Source organism: Phasianus colchicus, chromosome 5, assembly GCF_987193195.1.
Source record: "Phasianus colchicus chromosome 5, bPhaCol1.hap1.1, whole genome shotgun sequence".
Lineage (NCBI taxonomy): Eukaryota > Metazoa > Chordata > Aves > Galliformes > Phasianidae > Phasianus > Phasianus colchicus.
In genome coordinates this window covers 27,973,976-27,991,488 of record NC_143440.1, presented here as the reverse complement: position 1 = coordinate 27,991,488, position 17,513 = coordinate 27,973,976, and the positions used below count along the sequence as shown (strand labels likewise).

Sequence of the window (17,513 nt, the reverse complement as noted above, 5' to 3'; positions counted from 1 at the left end):
AAATCCTGGCAGGGTTCTCACCCCTGAAACGGAGGAGAGAACTACAGCACTTTCCAGAGCCTGTGGCTAGGGCAGGGCTGACCCAGGGCAACCAGCTTCAGAGCATTTTGCTCACTGCTGGCTAAAGGAGGGAACTGTTCCACCTTTGCATGTCCCTTAGGAAACAGGAGGGCTGGTTTAATACTCAGGCATTGCAACCTTGTGACCACATCCTCTTGCTGGGTGAGAGGTGATCTGCTCTGAATTTAAACCAGTTCAGAGGTATGCATTTGTTATTTACTTCCCTTCTTGGTACTTAGCAGAAAAGGCAGACAGCCACTTATTTAATGAGCGTACGGTAACTGCTGAGTCACGTCCTGAACCACTGATTGAGCACCTGGGGAAAGGACCTGGTCAGCTCTGGGAGCACAGGTGAAAGCAATTCAGCTGTGTGACCCAAAGGGGTGGAGTCTGGCTGCTCTTCTCTTAGACCCTGTTTAAAGGCTGACTGCCACTGGGAGAGGATCTCTTTCTGGAGATCCCTCTTTGATGACGCTTTCCCCTGTGAATTTAGGATCTTCTGGTATGGGTGAGTAATCTTCTTTTATGGCACCTTTCTGTTATCCTGGTCTTTCTATCATCACACCTCTGTTGTAGTGCCTTACTGGTTGTATTGGTCTGTCCAGTTGTTACAGTGAGCAACGTGAAGGGTCTTTTCCTGCATGGTCAAGTAATTGGATGGGAAAGGACGCTTCCTGAAAATATGGAGACTACAGCATAGACTATCATAATTCATGTTCTTTGCTTGTTTTAATTCAAGCTGACTATAGTAGCATACAAATTCATTGCCCTAGGACTATGCTGTGATTGAATTAAATCATTTTTTCATGTTCTTTTGGTAACAAGCACTCTAGTATGGTTGTGGTAGACAACACGTTATCCTGATCTATGCTGTTTGTTGCCACTCCTTCTACAGCTAACGTTGTTGCTGCTTTTGACTAGAATCTTAAAGCTTTTTCTTGCAAGTAGTCGTGCAGCCTAACTTATTAGACAAGAGACCAGACGGCGGTTGGACCTAGCTGCTGTTCACTGCACTCCATGAGCATAGTGAATCTTACTGCTAGGATGTATCCTGTTGGCACTGAGCTCTCCTGAGCAATGTTGGCACTCCTGATTTTATTAAATGTCAGCTTGATTGTCCACACCATCGTCCCTTGGATTTTACTGCTTCGGTGAAGCTCCCTGTAGGAAGAGAAGAATGGTCTCCTATGAAGCTGCATTATCAGTAGGTGTAGGAACTTCCATTACTGATGGAAAATTCTCTGAGCAGATCCTCTGTGATTTGCCATTACCACATCATTGCTAAATACTGCCTGGGTAAGGAGGAGGTGGAACGGAGAGCTGGGTTAGAGGACACTTGTTAGAATTTACAGCATTTCTGTTGGGATTTGTGTTGTTACTGCAGTAACTCCTACTGCAATGTATGTGTGGTTCACAGTAGATTTAGGAGGCGATAGCCTTTGTTCTTGCTCCCTTTCTCGTTGCTCCTTCACAAAGTCTGTTAGCACCAAGCCCCAAAATAGACAGAACTGTTGACAGCAGGGAGTCAGCAGCTGCTCCTTGTAGACAGAGCAGAACAGCACGTGAAGTCCTCTGAGCACAGAGCCTAGGACACAAAGCAAACTGTGCTCTGCAGAGGTCTTAAACTTTGCAGTAGAAGTCCTCTTTCCAATCTCTGCTTTATTCTACTCTGCTTTGTGTAATTGTTCCCTTCCTTTTTGCTCTAGTTTACTTTGAATGAGTGTTATTGATTTTGCTGCGATTTTAAATGGCCTTGGGCTTTGGTCTTCAGTTAGTACTTCAGCGTAGTATATCATTCAGGATTTCCTTTCAAAACTGCACTGTAATATTGCAAGAATGTTTTTGAAGAGGTGGTGGAGGGGAGAGTACCAGAGGACCTACATCAAACAATTACAGATCAGTGTTTGTCCCTTGTATTGATAAAAGCCGCAGAATGCTCTGGGTGCTGGAAGGATTGAGGGGAAAAGGACATTTTCCCTTTCTTAATTGTCCTTGCCCATTTCTGTGACTGTTAGCTGGTGAGAATATGACACAGGCAGCCCTGTAAAAGAAATCTGGCCCTAAAAATTGCTGGGGTTTGATATGCCAGTGGTGGCAATGCAACTGGAAAATGGACAGCTCCTTAGGAATAGGTTAGAACAGAAAGGCTGTCCCCTGACAGACCTTTGAAGGGGCATTAAAATCCATTCTCAATCCCATTTGCCACCACCAGCTGGGATAATGCAGAAACAGAACAGAAAGAAGGCTGTGAATCAATTTAATTAGGGCACTAATGCTTAATAAAAGAGCAATGCAGAATAAGTGGTCTTTAGGTCAGTGACTAGGAGAGCTCACAGATATTCCCTGAATGAGAAAAGGATGATTGGAGCTTTCTTTCATCCGTATGCTGCTTAACCCTATGGTCCCTAAGTCAGACTGTCTTCTCCCAGCAAATGGAGAGCAAGCCTCGCTCTCTTCCCTGCACTGGCAGTAGTGGTGGCAGTTCCTGACCACCAGGAGTGGGTTTGGCAAGGGTCTGAGGAACACCAGTGCCAGGGGACTGTTCTGAGGCTCATCGCTGGAGAGGTCTCCTCACTGCTCGGGATGTGGCTGCAGTACAGAACTGGTGTTGTACCTACCTCTTGGGCAGGCAGTAGAATTTCAGTATTAAAACCAAGGTCTTTCTCTTGGTTTCATCTCTGTTCCATAGGGTCACCATCTGGTGCTCCAGTATCCAGGGAACTCTGTCGATGTGGGGCTTGCTGCTAGTTGTACTGCCTCACTCTCAGACAGTGGCTTCTTATATCTGCAGTTAACTTCAGAGAGGACCCCAGCAATTTCTGACCAATGCTCTCAGCTCTGTGCTTGCCTGTGTGTCAGAGGTGTATCTTGTGAATAATTAGCAAATGTTTTCCAGCAAAACAAGAGGTTGCAGTCTGGGTGGACAGACAAGCTTGTCAATGCCTTTGCTGTCTTACAGCATTAATTTCTTGTGATGCCCAGTTTTCTAGGATTGGTTTCACTTGTTTTAATTGGATTACATAGAGGGAGAAGTTTGCATTCAAGAAGATCTGCTTTAGCCTACAAATTTCAGCAACAAATTAGAAGGAATACCTGCATGACCATGGGTAACATGATATTTATGAATGTTGACAGCACATCATGTTTATGGTAACTATACTTAGAGTTTTCATTTTCTGCAGTATAGAAATTTTTTTTAAACCTTTCTGCTTCCCCAGCAGCTGAGGAGCATGGGGGTACCTGCTGTGGAGCCTTCCACTGCTCCTATAGGGGGAATAAATGGAGATGCTTAGGTCCTTCTGGCAGTGACAATCTGTTTCCTCAGTCTGTTCATTTGTGTACATGGTCTGTAGCAGCATATTCTCTTTTCAGTGACTTTTTCTTCAATTGCAGCTCCCTCCAGGCAGGTTAGGCCCAGCTTGCCACAAGCTTCCAATGGGGACCTGCTGAGTGGTTTAAGTTGGGAGTTACAGAAGAAAAGTTGCTTTAAAAAAAAAAAAAACTAAACAAGACTAAACAACAGTTTCCCAGTACACCTCTAGCAGCACAGGGCACTGTGTCAGTCTCAGTAAGAAATGAAAGTAAATTAATTCCTATTTGATTACTTCTTAGTTACAGCAATCTGTTGCAGGTTTTGTCCTTCACATTTTTCTAGAACCTTCATTTTCGTTCTTTTGTGCCACATATCACAGTTTTCCTTAGCCATTTTGTAAAGATGTCAGCTCTTATGTCGTTTTTGTCTTTCACAGAAGACTCAGTGTGAAGGAAGGCTCCTTTCCTGGGAGCACAAAGACTTCTGCTGCCATTGCCAGTGACACTCGTCATGCAGCTGACTCCTGAGAGTTCACAATGGGATTTAAAAACTGGAAATGGGCATTCCTGGTCTTTTGTGGGCCGGGAAGATGTATTTCATACCTTACCTGGGTCCTTTCTGTATGTTCTGTGAATTTACAATCCTCTAACAAGCTTTATGGTTTTTGTTAATAGAAGGTTCCAGGAAACAAGTTGTCAAGCAGACTTTCTGATGAAATTGTCTTCTGCTACCAGTACAGTGAAGGACAAAACTCAAAACAAATCTCCAAACCCTTGAAATGAGGTGGTGAGTTTCTTAGCAACCTGGTCTGTGTTTGAGATCAGAGGTCACCATGATCTAGGACCTGAGCAGAAAGCAAGGTAAAAAGATGCAGTTAATGACTTACCACCTGAAAAATGACTTGTGTTCCAGTTAGAATGAGACACCATCCGTGTTACTTTTCTATCTGCAAGTGGACATTAGGAGAAATGCTGACTCCAGAGATTGTTTTGTGTGCATTTGACAAGTGATGAAAACTGTTTTAATCTATTTGCAAGAATTACTTAATTATAAAAGCAGTATGGTTTCTTGTCTTGCTCTAGTCTTCCTTCTTATTCCTCTGACTCAGTCCCTGGTAGTCTCCATGCCGGTGGCAGTCATCCTTCATAGCACAGATAACAAGAATAAAAAAAAGCCAAGACTCTCCATAGACTCAACCACTAGTAATTCCCTTATCTTCTGATGTTCCCACCTTCCAAATTTACTGAGGCATCCAATGTCATCACAGCTGCAGTCATCAGTTTCATGTGTCAGAATCCACAGATTATTTTTTTTCAAGTGACCATTCACAGGCGTACTAGTTCTTCTCTGTCCTGGATTCATATACTTCTTGTGTTTGTTAGCTTACACAGAGATAATGCGCTGGAGATGTGTGGATTAATGCTGAACTGGGTGAGGGAAAATAACTTGAATGTCCATCATTATTCTACATTTAGAATCGTAGGTGAGAGAAAACTGAAACAATTCCTTTCTGCCCCCTGTTGTCCTTTCCTGAGACAGAAAGAATCTTTACATTCTAGGACCGAAACTACTGTGGTTCCTTGTGGTACAAAGACAGCCATCATGTTAATCCCCCCCATCTTAGTTTTACTCTTCAGATATTTCTCCGAAGGAGAGTCATCACTTTATAAACCCAACTCACTCATCTTCTTTTACTCTTTGTATGCACATATATATGCTTATGTGTATATATACATACATAAGTATATATGTATATTTGCCCTCTCCGTGGGGTGTTGTCAACAGCAGTAGCAGAAGTTCCCTATTCTTTCAGCTTGGACTTCTCATGAGTCAGTAAGTCTTGGCCACATTTGTTCCCTGTGCTGATGGAAAAGCCAGAAGCTTTGCTGTCTAACAAAGCTGTTTGTATCACACTGATATTTGAATGAGGGTTAAAAAAAAAAAAACTAATTAAAAAAAATCCTAGTTTTCACTGGTCAGGATTAATGTATTCTGGTTAAAATGTGTGAGCTGTTGGTGAAATACATGTTGTTTTTATCAGAAGAAAAGCAAGTCTTTGCAGCAAGGGATGGATGCAAAGAGAAGGAAGCAGGAGGAAAGCATGCATTTCTTTATTCTCTATAACCTGGGATCTTTTAAAGAAGAACAATATTTTTCTTGCAATGGTCAAACACTGGCAGACAGTGACTTCAGTACTTCAATTAACTCTGAATGTTCCTTCCATAATTAGGAAAAATATCTTCACTGATAGAGTAGTGAAACAATGGAACAGCCTACCCAAGGAAGCAGTTGAGTCACCATACTTGGAGGTATATAAGAGCTAAGTAGATGTGGTACTTAGGAACATGGCTTAGTGGGAGACATGGCAGCACTAGTTTAACAGTACAACGACCTTGGAGGTCTTTTCATACCTACATGATTCTGTGATTTACATCTTGAGTTGTGTAGGGATGTTTAGTCTCCACTTAATGCCTGGAGAGAAATGCCAGACTGAGATCAATCACCATGATCCTGTGCTGTCTGCAGTTCTGAGAGGCAGCAACTTTGTCTTGCAAGCCACCACCTTCCATTGGTGCCTGTGCAGCTTCTCATCTTGCCAGTGCCCTTTGTACAGTTGATGGATATGTTCTGCCTGCAGACAAGCTTGTGTCTGAGGTGAAATTTAGTTACAGCAATTGTATATTGGGTGAGTTCTGCATAAACTCTAAAAATAGTTAACAAGGAGCTACAATAAAAAGCTATGTTATACAGAAATCACATCTGCAAGAAATGTGAGCTGCCAGAGGCAGAAGAATCTCTTCTTGAGTGAAACACAACTACAGCCTTTTCCCAAAAAGACTTTTCAAAAACTTCTTATTAAGTTGCTATGGCTGGAGCAGACCTCAGTGCTTTCTGCTCAGAGATCTGGAGCATGCCCTGGGGTGCCATGTGGCTCTCCCCAGACCAAGGAGGAGCCACGTGCAGCTGCTCCATTGGTGGAGGACCAGGGTCTGCCTTTAGGGAGTACAGAGGGAAAGGTGTGCTACGTGGGCACGTGCTGGGAGAAAAATGCCTGATGTTTACTTGATTTTAGCTTCACTTTGAGTATTGGAGGCAATATTATGCAAGTTTTTGCACTGTGCTGGGAGTAACTTGTTTTTTCACTTGTGGCAAAAAAAAAAAATTCAGTGGTGCATGTGTGCAGCTCTGTATGCACAAAACCACAAACTTGTCTGTTTTTTAGATAGGAGTGACCTGTGTGCTGACCTGTAAAACCACTCATCTTTAACACTTATTTACAACCCAACTTCTCATCCAGCTATCAGAGAGATGTTTGGGTGTTCTGCCCCTCTGAACGGATTCAGGGGTGCTGTTTCCTCCTCTTTTTGTTGATGTTATCTGCAAATGTAATTTCTTAACTCTGAATTCTTTTTCTCCTTTTCTTTCCCCAGAGGAGTGTTCAGGCTTGACGCAGTTTGGTAGCATGGTAGGTTAGATGTAATCCTATACAGCTAATAGCCTTTCTTCATCTAAAGTATACTTTAACTGTGGGTTTTAAAGTTCTTGGCTATGTAGGGCTGATAAGAAGAGTTTTAGGTTACTGGACTGAAAAGCATACTCATTTTCTCCCCGAGGGCTGCTACCAGCATCTAGTTTCTGAATGCATCAAGATGATGGAGTTCAGTTTTATAGCAAACTTGGCGTCTTAAAAGTTGTTCTGAGGGAACCTTGACAAATGTCCAGTCAAAATGCACATTACTGGAATAAAGCTCGTGAAATTATCTGGCTTTATGTGAGGGGGGGAAAAAAACTAATTTTAAGCTCTTAAAAATTATTTATTTTCTTGCAGTGGGACTCTTATAGAATGCTGTGCCCTGCTCTGTGTGCAGATGTTTCATCAAGGCTTACCCAGGGTAACAAATGCTACCTGGTGACTGCCATGTCTGCACAGAGAACTCTTCCAAAACTTGCAACAAGACCCTGCACTATGCTAACTGTTATGTATTCTGAATACATGGAAATGATCAGGGAATATTGTTGTTTTTTTAATATAATCAATATGTGTGTTTTTTAATGAATGGAATTCCAGTGTCTTCCTGCAAGTGTTCTGATTGTATGTTTATTTAGTTAAATGGTGTCATTTCATTCCATGGTTATGGGTGTAGAGATGTATTTTAGGTGAATGAAGAACAGATTTTGCACTCTTCAAAAATCTCTTCTGTTAATTTCAGCATCTTGGTCAAAGATATTCAACTTAATGGTGCAGACAACCTAACCCATGGCTGAATTGCCTTTACTGGATAAGTAGAAGGAAAAAGTGACAGGAGCATGGTTTATTGCATGTAGATGTGATGTGTTTCTTTTTCCACAGTTAATGTGTATGTGCTGAGTGGCACTTTTTTTTTTTTTTTTGTTCCTGGGTTGTGTTACTGCTTGAACTCTACATGCAGATGCTTTGAATCTTCTTTGTCATGTACTTTGTGCATTTGCTCAAGCCTATGGAAAATAGGGTTTAAGCAAATACCTACACAGAATTTTCTGCTTGCTGAGGATGGAGGTCATATCACACACTTGTTCTGACCTCTATTTGCAAAGACAAATGTCATAACATGAAAAATTATGGAGAAGCAGGTAGTAAGCCTTCTTGCATTAAACATCTCCCATCAGGTCACTTTATTACAGTCTTCAGTGCAACACACTGTGCAGCTGGAGTGTGTGATCTCCTCTCTGCTCTACGATTGTTGTGACTTCCCTGCATGCTTTTAGCTCCTGGTTTAGCCACCAAAGAAACTATCTCTGCCAGAAGGCTGGTGCTTCTTCCAGAAGCTCTCCATAAACACATCTCCCTAATTATCAGAGGAGATGAGGTGAGATCATCATCAGCCTCATTGCATCTGGTGCTCTCTTCTCTGGTCTGTCTTCCTTGAGCTGCCGTGGGTATTTCACATGAGTACGCTGCCTGATATAACAGAGATGGTGCAATTACTCCTATTACTAACATATATTAAATTCAGAGAGCTAATTTGCAGCTTTGCAGGCTGCTTACCTTCTTACTAAGGGGAGGAAAATAGAATTCCCAAGCAAACTCATCTGGTGAATTGTGCAGAGAACTGAACTTCGGTAGTTCAGTTCTAAGGTGCTCTGCTACCCGGGGAAATGAACAGCTTGGGTAAATGGAGGCTGAAGTGACCACTGAATGCTACGAAAGCTGTCATGCAGAAATAGGGACTCCCTAAGGTGGTCAGCAGCAAATGCAAGGAAAGGAGCAGGAGGCACATGCTTGATTTTGAATGATAAGACGCCTTCTGTAATTCAAGCTGCTTATCTAAGGCATTGTGTACTTGTCAGGTCCTGCCTGTATTGTAATATTCATTTGTGTATGGGAACTATTGAATCATGGCCTGAACCTCTGGTCACCTGAGGCAAGCGGTGAGTCAGCTGTGGGAGCACAAGTGAAGGCAATTCAGCTGTGTGACCAGAAGGCGTGGAGCCTGGCTGCACCTCTCTTAGACCCCATTTAAAGTCTGACTGCCACCGAGGAAGGATCTCTCTGGAGATTGCTCCTCTTGGAGTTTTTCCTGTGAGCCCAGGATGTGGGTAAGCTTTTCCATTCATTTCCGATTATCCCTTTCCAATGTGATAATCTTTCCAGCTATACGCTTTCTAAAGACCAGCCTAAATTCTCTGTGTATTTGTCAATTATACATCTGTATACTCATTGATTATATAACTAAGTTAGCAAAATCTTGCTCCTGCAAGATTTAGATGAGGGATTTGAAGTGCCAGCAGATCCAGAAGTGGCACAAACACACCACAACCAGCTCTTCTGGGGTAGTTTAACTGCCTTTTGATTCTTCCTTATTATAGCAGTTGCAGTTCTTACCATCCCACCATCCTTTGCCTGCAGCTTTGGTCTGTGCTAGCTCTGGGTCATAAAAATTCCTACCGGATTGTAGTTAGCAGATATATCTGCTGAAAGAGAAATGCCTTGTTTGCGAATCCCTATAGGACTGAAATATTGAGTTATTCAGCACTGCTTGGGCAGGCCCAGAGGCAGAAGCATAGGCAACCAGAGAGCTTTACTGATGGGATGTTGGGTGTCATGGGGATTTAGCCAGCTCCGAAGTTAGGCAGTAGCTGAAAAGGGGGCTCTGAGGATTTGCATTCTGAATGAAGGAAGAATCTCTCTGTAGATTTAGTCTGTGTAGCTGTGCAGGATGGGAAACAATGGTGAGCCAGCATTATACGATATTAATTATCTGAGTAAAGTGAAGCATAAAATTCCCCACAGCACTCTTCTTCAGTCTGTTAGAGTTCTTGCTCAAGAGTGGAAGACTGTTTAATTTTGAAATGCATATGTCAAAGGCCTCAAAGATGTGCTGTGTGTTGCATTCCTCCCCTGGAACTCAGAGACCTGACTGACGGCAATGAATGGGACTTCCCATCATGACCTTCTGCCTCCCTGGATTTGGATAGAAGACAAGCATTACACACTGACATACATAAATCTACTGCAAATTGATTCCACTGCACAAAAACTTAGCTGTTTTCTTTAGCTCCAGTCTCCTTCAGTGCAACTGTTTTATTGAACTGGGATCATTCCTGGCACTGAGAGACTTTAGGGGTTAATAGAAAGCTGAATATGAAAGTCTGGACTCCTGCAGATGATGACTGTGGAATATAATAACTAAGCAACTAATAAGCTTTGGAGGATGGTTTAAAAAAAAAAAAAAATAAAATAAAAATAAAAAATAAAAAAACAAAAACAAACTAACCAGAACTCTTATTTGGAAGACTCATTTTTATGATACAGTCTTTGAGTTCTCTGACTATTTGGTGTTCAGCTGATCTGTTTTACAAACCAGATTTTTGAGAGGATCTGCTTCTGTTAATGTAGTCCTATCTAAGTGCTAGTATTGGAACCTAAAAACAGGAGGGCCCACCTTCATGCTTAAAATAAGATTTTTCTCCTGCACTTTTCCCAGCAGGGGTAAGGATGCCAGCAATGATGGAAACTGAGCCAGTAGGTCTCACTGCCCACGCTGACAGCAGCACCATAATAGGCTGATACTAACAGGGATGAGCAACCCTCTTTCATGCAGATGAACATAGTCTCCATTTTAATACTTAAAAAGTGAGCTCTCTGTGAATGAGTATTTTTACCTCATCATTACCTCTGTCATTGTTACATGTCACCATACATTTTTGTATTAAAGATCTACAGTTGTTCTTTGATGCTTTTATTTGCAGTTGCAAAGCATCAGAGTTCACTGTGCTCAGGTGGTTGTTCCTTGATGTTGTGCTGCTCTGCAGATGCTCCTGCAACATGGAATTGAAGAACTCTAGGACAGTTACTGTCTTGCATACTGTTGGCAGTCAATGCTGCTTGAAAAATGTAGGTTGTTTTCCTATGGAATGCACGTAATTCTTATAACTTTGGGTTCTGGCATTTATCCTCATTTTAAAGTGTCAGTGAAGCACCAAGAGGTTAGTCTGTGTGTTCAGGATTAGGTTGGTACCAAAAGGCACCAGAAGTGTGTGCACCTTGTTGCTGAACACTAAAAGAGGGGCCTCTAGTTACTGGAAATGAGAAATGGTGGCTGAGTATTATCAGAGCAAGCGGGAGCAATAGAAATTAGATCAAGGAAAGAACAGGAGGCTGAGGGAAGGCTGAAAACCAAACATAAATCCCTTTCTAATGGATTTTGATTGAATTTTGGAGCTCAATGCTTTTTCATGGAGTAGGCCAAAACTAATGCCTAGAAACAATATGTGACCAATCTCAAACTTTAGGGATTTAGTTTCGTAGAGAAAATGAATGATTGATGATCTTTTTACCTATGTCAATCAATAGTAGGATATTTTTTGCAAAACCAGTGTTACTACTGTACATGTTCCTGAAAATCCACTTGGCTTCAGGAGCTCCAGTATCTGCTTTAATTAATAATGATGTATCTCTTCAAAACAAGAATAAACACCCAGGCACCACTATCAATTCTTAGAATGAGTTTTTGAACCATCCATTCAATACTAACTAAATATAGTATGAAAAAATAAAGAAGAAACGTGTTTGTTTATATTCCCTCAGCCGTGAAGACATTATTCTGTGTTACATCAAAGATTTCCTTTCAACTTCACCTGATCTAAAAGGTAGAGTTTCTCCTGACTATGCAAGTCAGCTGAGAAAGTGGCTGTATTTTATCAAATTCAGCTGCTCTTTTCCTACCAAAGCATGTTCAAAAACCAACAGATCTATTTTTGTGATTCATTGCAGTCCATTTTGCTGCTGTTCCACTGAAGGAAGTATAATTTTTGTAATTACTCAGTAGCAAAGCTATCCATTTGTTTAGTGGTGAAAAAGTTCCAGTCATCTCTATGACTAAGGTTGGTAAGTGGAACCAGAAGGAAATTTTCTTTGTAAAAGGGAATGGTTTGGAAAGGCCTGCATAAAACTCTGAAGTAGCACCGCAAAAAAGGAAAGGCTCTACTATGAAGTGAGACAAAGATTGCCTTTTGCAAATGTTGAGGCTTTTGCTTTTAAGTTATTTGGGGTTGCATTGATCAACATCGCTTTTATTATCAGAGGTCTTGAAATGAAAAGGGTCTCAGAATCCTACATGGATGCTTATACCCACTTCAAAGGAATGATAAAGAGGTCTCAGAATATCCCTTCCGGCTGCTCCCTGTGTTTTAGAAAAATTTGTCTCTCATCGGATTTAGTTGTGACCATGAAAGGAGAACCCAGCCAGCACCCTCCTGCCTGCTCTGTGACTCCCTCCCCTATTTGCTGAGCAGCTGCCTCTATAGCAGTCTCAAGCCCAAGGGCATGCTACCGCTTGTCAGGGTACTTAGTTTATAAGAAGCCTTCCTTCTTGGGCTGTTAAAGAACTGGAGAACAAGAGAGAAAATGTCTGAATGAGTTCACCTTCTTAGAGGTTTGCTTTCTTATCCCTTCCTTTGGGTGCTTTTGTGATAAAGAAGGTTCTAGTGACAACCTGCCTTCCTCCAGCCAATACATGCAGTGAGTTCAAAATCTCAAGCCTTTCAAACTGATCTAGGATCTAGTATAGCTGTTCCCATTATCTTCATTCTAAAGGAAGACACTGAGTTGTTAGAGGTGAGGGAGTTGACTCAGTGGCCTGGCAGCAGGATTTGATGATGTGATCTGCAGTGCTCCAGGTGTCCTGGTGACTGAGGATGTCCAGGTACTCCAGATCCGTAAGCTGAAGCCTGCCAGGCCTCTCATGGGCAGGGGACCACAGCATGGGGCACTGCGCTAGGGATGCTGATAGCTGGGGCCCGCTAGGGCTGTGGCTTTGTCTTGTGGTGACATGGGACTGGGCGCAGAGGCAGGGCTGCAGCCTGGGACACACTTGCAGCACTGGATGGCAGTGTTACACAAGTTCAAATGGGTTTCTTTTCTTTCAGGTTTGAGAATAAAGACAAAAATACATCACACGTGACTGGAAGTGTGTATTTTTCAGAGGGACATCTGTAAGTACTGTTGTGATGTATTTATTGCTCTTCCACGCAGACTTCCTTCTCCCACCCCCCTCTCTCCCCTCCTTTTTTTCCCCGTGACATTCCCATGCTTTCTTCCCTCCCAACCCCTTTTCTCAGTGAGTACTGCAGTGTTTCCCATGCCTCTTCTGAGCTCGCTGGGCACTGGAAAGGTCGCAGAGCTAATCAACAAGCTTTGCCGCTGAAAAAGCAATATATAAAAACCCAACAACCATAAAACTAGTGAGAACAGTCTCTTCTCTTCCTCTCAGTTTTTTTTAGCTTTAGGCATAAAGGACCAGGAGGAAGAGAGCACATTGGCACCAGCACAGTGTACTTGTATTCAGCAATAAGCCTGCCAGAATCCAATATACTGTAGGGAAAATATGGAATTTGTACAGCTGACGGTTCATTCCTGTTATGGGGTTTGCCTGTTGCTAGTAGTGGAACAGAGCAGTGGTTCCAGGGAGGATGCTAAGCAGAGCAGTGCATGTGTAATGCCAGTACAAACACATGCGATTGCACTCTTACTCCAGAGACGTGTGTGCCACGTATCTTTGGCAGCAAGCTGTGAAGCTGGAAAGGCAGTTGTGAATACGCGCTGCTACGGGTTTGTTCCACCCACTTGGATCCTGAGCTGGGATTTTTCTCCTGCTTTTCATCTCATTTCTCAGTGTAATACCAGGGTCACACTTTAATACAGCAAATATAATTAGAGTGCAGTTACACAGTGTGACTCCATTTCATGATACCTGTAATTACCATCCACCCATAGCTAGGAGGTTCGTTAATTTGGTGAATAAACTGCTTATTATCAGACTACTTTCTGAGTTAATATCTCACATTTTAATTGCGATGGCACTTTTTGCACATATATCTAAGGGCTTACTGTGTAACTGTCATTTGCATCACACTACGTTTGTGATTGAGTTCAGTCTGTTTCCAAACATATGATATTTGTTTGCACAGCAGTAGTATGTTAGGTCAATTCAAAAAGGTAAATCAGTACTCACATTAATAACTCACACCCACGATTCCTATGGGGTATATCCCTGCCCTGCTGAAGCATGAAGGATTTTAAGGAGTGTTCTGGGGTTGGCTCTTGTTTTCACTCATCTCCTTGTTCTATGTACACAGCCACAGAGGTGAACCAGAACTGCCTTTATTACAGCTGGCTGACAAGGCTCACAAAGCACGGCAGGTCTTTGGGATCAGGAGAGAAGTCATGGAGGACGTAGTTGGTCTCCTTGCAGCCCCTTCCACATGGCCATGGGTATCCCTCTGCTGGATTCAGCACAGCGTCCATTCAGGTGTTATAGCTTCACATTTCCAATGCTGACATCAGTTTGAATTAATTTTTTTTAGTTTTAAGTATAAAGTCTGTGCAAAGAAGAAATTGCTACTCAGTTTATATTTCTTTGTGGGTCTGGGACTGTAGGATTCTCAGAGGACTTTGGAGTAGGCAGGCACTCACAGCATTTTAAAATCCATTGGGAACTGAGCCCCTACATGTGTTAGGACTCAGTACTCTCTGTTCACCCTCAGGGCTACAGGAGCAGGAGTCACAAACAGGTATGTGCCAGAGGTCTGGGATGCAGCCTGGCCCTTGGCTCAGTGAGGATGAATGCAGGAGCAGTGCATGCATGGGGCAGAGGATGGAGCAGCGCTGGGAGAGGTGCCCCAGCCAGCTGCCAATCCATCTTTGTATGGGTACAACAATTAGGATAATTATAACTCTTTGAGTAAGAGGCCGTTTGTGTGCCTTTGCTGTTTATATGTATCTAGAAGGAAATTGCAGACAAGTGCCTGCCAAGTGTATCCCTAGAAATATTTTTGAAACTGTCATCCACAGGCTTTGAATACCAGAGGCTGTTTAATCTCTCGCCCACTCGCTTTCTCTCTCCGAGCCCCCACCTCCCACTCTCTGGCCTGATTTCTGTAGGGAGAAGAGTTTAGTGTTTTATCGCAGTGTAAAGACTTAGGCAGTTTTGTTTGAGGACAGAATCCAAAGGTGTCACTGCTGGGCAGCCCCTACTTGTGGACAGAGCAGCACCAGCTTAGTGCAAAGCACAGGGACCAGTGCATGGACTCTCTGGGACACTTTCAGTTCCTAGGGCAAGTGGCTGGTGTGCTCATCTGCTCCCTCTCACAGGGTTGAGAGAGACAGAGAACAGTTTGGGTGCGAGTAGCTGACATTCTGCAGAGACTGAAATCTGCTATCACTGAAATGGGACTTGCCATCACTGGCGGTACTGCTCTTGGTGCACCATATTTTACTTTTAGAGTGACCTTGCAGAAGTGGCCCATTGCAGTTAATGTGTATACTGGTCCTGTTAGGTACTGCCACTAGTCCTGTTGCCTTTTGGATGTCCAGGACAGAGAGGCAGCTGGATTTTTGCAATGGATGTACTTCCTTTCTGATCAATCATCTTCTCTATTCATGATTTGCATTCCAGTGACTGTTATGAGTGACCTGTGCAAATGAAATCCAGAAAGAAACCTGCAGTGAGATGTGTAATGAAACAGAGTAATGTTCACGGCACAAACTTACCTAAAAATCAGTTGAAACTGTACGAACTGATCTCTATACATCTCTGTCCTGCAGTGTGTGGATGAACCTCTGTTGTTACCAAGACCAGAAAACTTGAAATCATCCAGAACTCCTTATGTTCACCACAACTGAAGCAACTGCAGAAAGCAATGCTGAACTGTCAAACCAGATTATAGAAAAAAGCAAAGAAGATACGTCTCTTTGGTAAGCAGAGGTAGGACATTTCTCATGTGTCTTTCTGACTCCAGTTTTAAAAAGCAAAACAAACCAGCCCCATGTGTACTCTTCTTTGCACGTTTCCATCCCTTATTCAGGACTGATGCTCCAGGATGTAGTGATTTTTCCTATGTTTTCTCTAATCCAGTGTTTGGATTGTTACTGTCAATAATTTGGATTCCTGGGGGTAGCAGAAGATTCAAACCCAGAGGCAGAGTTGCTGTGCTGTAGGCATCTACAGAGTCTGAAGTGTGTGGTGGACAGTTAAAAGTACAATCCACCTACCCTTGGGATCCATGGGGTTCTTCACTTAATAAAGCAGATGTACCAAGTCAGACTGAATGGGGGTGAAAACCTCTTAAAAAAGAGGTTGACTCAGTCATCCTTTCTTCTAATTGGGTTATTTTAAATACGTCAGCAAAGAATCAGATCATTTCTTATTCTCTCTTGATTATTTTGTCCTTTGTGTGTGTGTGTTTCCTTACTGAATTACCTAAATTACTGTTCACCTGTTGGCAACTTCCAAGTTTCTAGGTGAAATCTAACAGCTGCAGATCTTGGATTCTTAATTGGTTACAACTTACAGAGAGCCAAAAAAAATAATCAAGTTAATGGTCTTCCTGAGGAAGGGACTAATTTGCTCTCATGAGTGGATATATAAACACTAATTATATTCTGAAAGGCTTTTGCTATTAAAACCACATTAGGAGGAATACGTAGGGCTTTCTTCCTCACCTTCCCACACAAGTGGGCTGAAAATTGCCCTGACCTTTGTATCCTAATTCCTGTTTTCTTTTCAGGTTATGTCTGGCCTGATGCTGGCCCGTTCACTGAGGACAAGTTCTGTATTTAGAAGAGAGGTTAAGCTAGCAGGGGACCATTTGTGTTTCATGGTGATCTATCCGGGGCTGTTTTCTGGAGGTGTGAACTGAGGCTTCCCTGCTGAAGCCCTGACCACAGGTGACAGCTGAGGGCAAAGACACTTTCCACAGTGCTGGTTTTTATGTGTTTGGACAAATCAAATTTAGTAACTACCAATTGTCAGCATTTGTGCTTTCCTTGAGAGTGAAGTGAAAATCAAACAAACAATCCCTGTGAGTTCTTCTCTGATAAGTTTGTATTGAGCAGGTTTAAAAAAAGCAAAAACAAAAACAAAAACAAAACGGTGGTTATTTGCCATTGGGGTTAATGAGCCCTATGCTGGGGAAAGGCAGTGCAATCAGGACAGGCAGCAGTATTTGTGTCCTCACCCAGCTATCATGCACTGCTCCAGCCAAGTGCCACAGCAGTCTCTCAGCTGATGCTGTGCCTTTTCTGGCTATGGGGACCATCTCTACTGTGGCTGAAGATGAGAACAGAGCTTGAAGTTCTGCAGAGTGTCAAAGTTGTACTGAGTCCAGAGCAAGGAGGCAGATACGCAGCATGTCTGCAGGCCATGGGAGCAGGATAAGGCAGCTCCTGTAAGAAACCTGAACCTTGGAAAAAGATTGTCTAGCCGTAAAAGTCCTATTGCTCTCTCCGAGATCCTATGTTCATTGTCATAGGATGAGTAGGACAGTAGTATGTGTTTTTTTTCCCAGCTTTTTAGCTCTTCTCAGAGTGACAAGAAACACTCAGAGACATAACTCATTATAAAGTCTAATAGAGGTTATGTTTAATTAATCTCCAAATAAATCCAAATGAAAGATAACTGGGTCTGTCCCTCTAAGCAATACAGAATGTTAGAAAATGGATCTATATTTCACATGGTTTTTTATTTACCCATTTTGGCAGGGTGACTGGGAGAGCCTTGAGTGAAAAAGACAGATAGTGTTTTCTTTTCCCCAGCCACTGAGGTGTTGCAGAAGTATTCCTGTCCATCATGGCAGCAAAATGAGAAGAGTTCCTCTAAAA

At 42.6% G+C, this 17,513-nt stretch overlaps 1 long non-coding RNA gene across 2 annotated transcripts; it reads left to right on the top strand.

The window, feature by feature from the left end:
• Positions 1-488: 488 nt before the first annotated feature.
• On the top strand, positions 489-17,228 carry LOC116229032 (uncharacterized). Of its 2 annotated transcripts, XR_016467261.1 has the most exons (5): positions 489-568; positions 12,782-12,847; positions 13,991-14,163; positions 15,459-15,618; positions 16,421-17,228. It is a non-coding gene; the product is annotated as an uncharacterized LOC116229032 (long non-coding RNA). The 2 variants fall into 2 exon arrangements; XR_004166925.2 differs by lacking the exon at positions 13,991-14,163.
• The last annotated feature ends 285 nt before the right edge of the window (positions 17,229-17,513 follow it).